The sequence below is a fragment of the Triticum urartu genome, chromosome 3A (assembly GCF_056163025.1).
Source record: "Triticum urartu cultivar PI428250 chromosome 3A, HENAU_Tu73, whole genome shotgun sequence".
Taxonomy (NCBI): Eukaryota; Viridiplantae; Streptophyta; class Magnoliopsida; order Poales; family Poaceae; genus Triticum; species Triticum urartu.
The window spans coordinates 726303465-726309710 of NC_141875.1; the positions used below are offsets into that span (position 1 = coordinate 726303465).

General features: G+C 49.0%; 1 pseudogene across 1 annotated transcript; it reads left to right on the forward strand.

Moving 5' to 3' along the window:
• Window positions 1-3242: 3242 nt before the first annotated feature.
• On the forward strand, window positions 3243-5909 carry LOC125546216 (uncharacterized; annotated as a pseudogene). Its single transcript, XR_015599135.1, has 2 exons — window positions 3243-4481; window positions 5509-5909. The product of XR_015599135.1 is annotated as an uncharacterized LOC125546216 (transcript).
• The last annotated feature ends 337 nt before the right edge of the window (window positions 5910-6246 follow it).

The window sequence follows — 6246 nt, forward strand, 5'->3', positions numbered from 1 at the left end:
TAGAACTCTTATGCCACCACCTCCTAAGTCGCCGCCGGCGAAGCCGTGGCGAGGGGAGGGTGGCAGTGGTGAGTGACGGGGAAGGTGGCAGTAATCGAGAGTGGGCTCGCTCTGGTGGCATGGGAGGTCTTGTCCGTGCCATCTCGTGACCTCATGGTGCTGGTGTTAGTGTCCTGAACTATGGGTACTCACTACGTCATCTTCCACCTTGTAAAATTTTGGAATTCATCCCACAGCAAATTTGCAGGGAATGACAACATTTGATTGAGCTAATGGAGCATGGCAACTTAAGTTCATGCATCATGAAAAATCCTTTCTGTTTTGTAAATAAGGCGAACAAATTCCTTTTAATATGACCATGGCAACTAAAGTTAATGGAGCAAAGCAAATGTAGGTTTTGGCTCATGGCAGTTTTTACTACGTTGCCATGAGCAAAGTAGTGGCTCATGGCATTTTTTACTACGTTCGTACATTCATGGCAATTTTTTCCTCATACCATCCAAACCTTAATATGCATTTGCCATGGCAATTTTTTTGTTTTGTTTTTACTTGCGCATCAAATTTATCAATTAACATTTCTGCAAAAAAGATTATCAATTAACAAAACATGACATTTTGTACTCATCGTGCGTCTCTATAACTAAATCTGTGAGGAAAAATGATGCCAAATGCCATCTTTTTCTGACTAACGTTTCCCAGCTAACGGGGGTCCTACCCGTACGTCTTCCGAGTCCATTAACTATCGCCGTCTTCTCGTCTTTCGGGCCTCCATTAAGCAGGCACAAGTGGACGAAGCGTCGGCGTGGCGTAGTAACTTCCCGCTCGCGTGCATTCCATCTACAAGATGATCCGCGCATTGGTCGGTCCGTACATTGCTCTTCCACGCCACAGACGTCGCCCATCCACCCAACTCGTCGGCGCACGGACGATCAGCCATGGCGATGGCGGACTGGACGTCGCTTCCGTCGGACCTGGTACGCTGCGTTGGCGACCGCCTTCTCGCCGCGAGGGACAGCGACATCGACGACTACATGGGCATGCGTGCCGTCTGCCACAACTGGCGCCAAGCCATGGCCGACCCAGGCCGACGCAGCACCGGCGCTGACCTCCTCCGTTTCCGGCCTCGGCACTGGGTCATGCTCGACGACGCCGCCGACGACGAGGGCACCGTGCGTCTCTTCTTCAAAGTAGTCACTGGCCGCATTATCCGCCGGCGCGTCCCTTTGCTCCGCTGCCACCTCCTCGTAGCCGCCTCCGGCGGCCTTCTCGTCCTCGCGGACGGGGAGTATCCTCACGCGGCTCACGTCCTGAACCCCTTCACGGGCTCCTCGCTCCACTTCGCCGCCGCCATTCCCCGTGTCGACCGGCTGCGAGCCGCGGTGGCGGGCTCCGAGGACCCATCGCTCGTCTTCTCCTCTTACCACGATCCCGACAGCGACGCGCTCTCGTGCGCCCACCTGACCGCCGGCAAACCCTCGCCGTTGCCCTTCCCACACCCCGCGGGTCGCCCCTACTGCCCCAAGAACGCAAGCATGGCCGCCCACCGGGGTCACGTCTACGTGGCCGACCGTGATGCGCAGGTCGTCAGGTGCGTCGTCGCGTCGGGCCGCTGCTAATCATCTCCGACGACGTGCCATCATGGGAGTTGGATGCCGACCGCCATAGCGACCGGGCTTTTCTCGTGGAGTCGGCCGTCGACGAGCTGCTGCTGGTCCGCCTCCAAAGGCGACGGGCGCGGTGGGTCGTGAAGGTGTTCAGGGTCGACGTGGAGCGGAAGGAGCTCGAACCCGTGAGGGGCATCGGCCGCCGCGCGCTCGTCGTCGGCGACAGGTGCTTGTCCGTAGACGACGCGGATAGGCTTCCTTCCCTCAGGGGCAACTGCGTGTACCGCGCCGCCAGTTGCCGTGGCGGCGGCGCGTGGGTGTATCGGCATGACCTTGGGGATGGCAGCGAGACGAGGATCTGGGGCCTTCGTGAACGCCCGTTTGGCATGGCTGAGGCTCTGCTTAATCACTCCGTCGCCGCCACAAATTGAGCTGAGCGGAGTACTGTTCCTTATTCACTCATCCTCACTTGATGGTACGTAATTGGATTTGGGTGCACCGTGCAACTCTCTTCAGTTTGTAATGCTCTTGTTCGCGATGGCCACCGACTTGGCTCTTTTTATCGCCCATTCATTGCTTAAACGGGGACTTGGCTCAAAAGTAGGCACGCACGCGTCAATGTTGTTATGGTACGGGCCAATGTTTGTATATGTCTACTTTCACCGGAAATCCAATTGTAAACTATTAGTAGTACAATTTCATTGTTAACCACATATTCTTGCAAAAAGATGTCGTCATATTATCACACAAAGACATAAAAGCAGAAAAATAAAACTTTTATGAGTACCTAAATTAAGCAAATTCAAATTACCTCGTCGACAATAATGCTTCAGTTCTTCACAAAAAGTAGATCGTCTCGCTTTCATTTTTTCCCTTTTCTCCCACCTGATAAATGCCTTTTAGGCAACATTCCCAAATTGTGAAGTGTAAATACATGGAACTAGTATTTTAGAAATTACAACTCCAACATGCTTCGCTGGTGGTAACTACTGATAAAGAGATGATGATAGATCATGAAAGAACATGTATCATTTCTTAGGCCGACAACTTTATAATTGGCACTTGAGGCTATGTACAATATGAGATGCTTAAAACATGCTTAGGAAAAAAAGAGTTAAATACACTGGGGGTGCCTCAACTTGTTCTATACAGTCAGTTTGGTGCCTAAAGTTATAAAAAATAATACACAAAACGGGTGCTCGAAGTTGTCCGGACGTGCAAATACGATGCCTCCTTCGAAGCTTAGGCGAACACTATGCCCGCGTGGCGCTGGTGCAAATGTCAATGGCTGAGAACGGGGAAGGGGCTGGAATAGGCGTGCTCCGTGTAGTATGGGGTTGAATATCGGCTATGCTCCTTGCCAAGATGTAAACTCAAAATGTTAATCCTTGGAAACGAGTAACCGTTAGACTAACATAAATATTTTAGTCCCCGCAAAAAAAAACATAAATATTTTAGGGCGACTAAAATACTGCTCCAGCTGTAAAGAAATGTAAGAGTATTTTTTTTCTTTCAAAATTGGCAGTAGGTTGCTCATCAGGCCCCAAAAGAAACTGAGAAGGCCATAAAATGGGACATTTAGCAGGCCCAATCCTGAGAAAGCCCATCGAAGAAGCCGTAGAAGAAGAGATGTCCATTTGCCTGTGAGTGAATCAGATCCATTTGTAGATCCCCAATCCCCCCGCCGGCCATCCCGATGGCGGCGCCACCGCCGGAGCCGCCGATCCTTCGAACCCCGGATGAGCTCCTCGAGGAGATCTTCCTCCTTCTCCCCACTGCTGCCGACCTAGCCCGCGCCTCCCTGGCGCGCGCCTCCTTCCGCCATCTCATCACCGGCCACGCCTTCCTCCGCCGCTACCGCACCCTCCACCCGCCCCCTCTCATCGGCGTGCTCGATGTCGACGACAGTACCTTCTTCCCAGCCCAGCCTCCGCACCCCTCCGCCGTCGCCGCCCGCACTTTTGCCGGCTTCGACTTCTCCTGCTCCTCCTTTCTCCCCTCCACCGCCGGCCGTACCTGGAGGGCGATTGACCTCTTGGACGGACGCGTCCTCCTCGGCGGCGCCCCAGAGGAGGCGTGCGACTTGGAGCACCTCCAACTTTTGGTCAGGGAGCTCGCTGTGTGCGATCCCGTGTTCCGCCGCTACATCCTGCTGCCCGCCGTCCCCGGCGACCTGACGGCACTGGTCCCTGAACCGGAGGACCTCCTCGATTTGGACACTTTCCTTGCTCCCGGCGATGTTGAGGAGGACCCTTTATCATTCAGGGTCATGTGCTTGGTGCGATGCAGAAGGAATATGCTGCTCCTCGTCTTCTCCTCTGTGAATGGGCAATGGCATGCTCTTTACATTTGACCAATGGAGTGTTCCGGGTACATTTGACCCATATAAGGATGGGCTGTTAAATCGTCAATTAGTCGGCCGATGCTTCTGTTGGCATCCACCTTTCCTCAACATGTTGCTTCTGCTCGACACGCGCTCCATGGAGTTCTCTGCTATCAGCCTCCCACCCGAACAACCGCAGTGTCACAATTTTGTTATTGTTGAGGCAGCAGAAGGAATGCTCGGGATGCTCACTGGAATCAATGACGGGCACAACGATGGTGGCCCATATCGGCTCGTGTATTCCATTCTAACAAACAACCAATGGCACTCACAGAATGTCATCCCATTGCCGGAAAAGTATGGTGTTATTTTGTTTGGTGTAGCCGGGGGATACGTGCTCATGCAGACATACACCACATCTTCACCAGAGAAGCTATGGTTCTTTTCAGTGGACGTCATGACGTTGCAGGTCGAGTTGTTCGGCGAAGGCTCCTGTAGTGGTGAACTATATGCTAGCCTCCCACGATTATTATGTGCACCAACTATATGAAGCGGTGAGTGTGTTATCTGCTTACTTTTATTTAACCTCTGGTTTCAGTGTCGTGCAGCAAAAAAAATATGATTCAGGTGTTTATTTGATGATAATTTGCTTTTCCACTCTGCTTATTTCTTGCAAACAATGCTCTTTGCAGATGTAGCAGTATACTGTCCAATATTGTTGTGGGTATTTAGGTGATAATCTATTGCCTAATTTATGTGTGCAATTGGAAGCTCATTAAACTCTGAAAGCTAATAATATCTAATTATTATTGATTATTTCCAGTTTTTTTATTTTTATATGTAACTTCTGTATGCGTAGAAATTGTCAAATTACAACAGCCCCATATTTCTGCTCCAAACAGCAGTTCTGGCAGTTTATTTTTAAGTGATTACAATCCACTACAGATTACTCCATAAATCACTTGTATAGAACATAGATAGCAGGTCTAGTAGCTCCACATATGAATTTAGTGGAACTGTTGATTTTGGTTGTTTGTCGATTCTTTGCTGTCGATGAGCTAAACATGAAGGATAAGGATATTATTGTATTATTACTCCCAGCTGATCTGGATAGGTAACTTTATGCTTATAGCCTTATAGATAGCAAGACATAAAAGATAAAACAACAAAAAGGTTGTATACATGGATACACCACTAAGCTTTTACTTTTACTTCCCAGGTCAGAATGTATTTACTCAGTTTCTTATGTTGCTGTATCATCTCCTCTGCATCTGCTTTATCAAGCTCTCCAGCTCTTGCATCTTCCATGAGCCCATGACCTTTTACTTCTTGAATAAATCAGTCAGCGTAGTGTATTCTTATCATATGACATCTAGGTTTCTGAATCATATGCACACACAGGAATTCACTTACTGGGCAATGTGATAGTCACCCCCTTGCAAATACCCAGTGTCAACTTGATGCATCACATGCAGCAATTGATATATTTGATGTTTGTTATGTGGTACTTGGTAGGCTTGTATATATTCCTATTGGTGCCCTGTTCATATGGAAAGCCCATGCTGTTTCATCTTTCTGCAGATGCTGATGCCGCGTGAACTAGGGAGAAGAAGTTGGTTCCTCTGAGCATGTTGTGGTCAGGAAGAGAAAGTGATGCGTGGATCGGATGTATTCGTTTGTTCAATGCCGATGCCGTGTCGGAAGCTATCACGCGTGCGTGTGTGCGGTTGCCCAGTTGCAGCATTTGAACTTTTGAAGTGTATGCCAATCTCTGAACTTGTAGGTTCTTGTTACTGCAATGTTAATGTCTAAAAGCTCGGGTAGGCCCTGCTTAGGGCCTGAGCTTGCTTGTATCGACTGAACTCCTGCAATGGCAAGGAGGTCTAGAATGTTACTGGATGAAATGCTTTGTTTCGATGTACCACAACTAAATATTACTATTAGTATAAGAAGTCCCTGAGACAGACAGAGTTGCAGTGGAAGATGGATGTCCTGGCAGTCGTATTCTTCTTCCTCAGAAGAAATGGAAACAAGTCGTACATTGATTTGAACTCCCATAGCATACATATTCAGAAGCCACTCACTCTATATCTTACTCTGCCGCATTCCCATATTGAGGAAAGCCACTTGATGATGTTTCATTTTGGCACCATTCCACGTCTGGTTCTTTTATCCGCGTTACTTTTGTCTAATTAACGGTAGGTAAATGAAATATCGGTGACAATGCATGATCTTTCAGTAGTACAGTGGTGGCTACAGTAACTTGAATAAAAGTGGATCCGATTCTTGCTCCACAAAATGGTGATACAGCTGCATCTA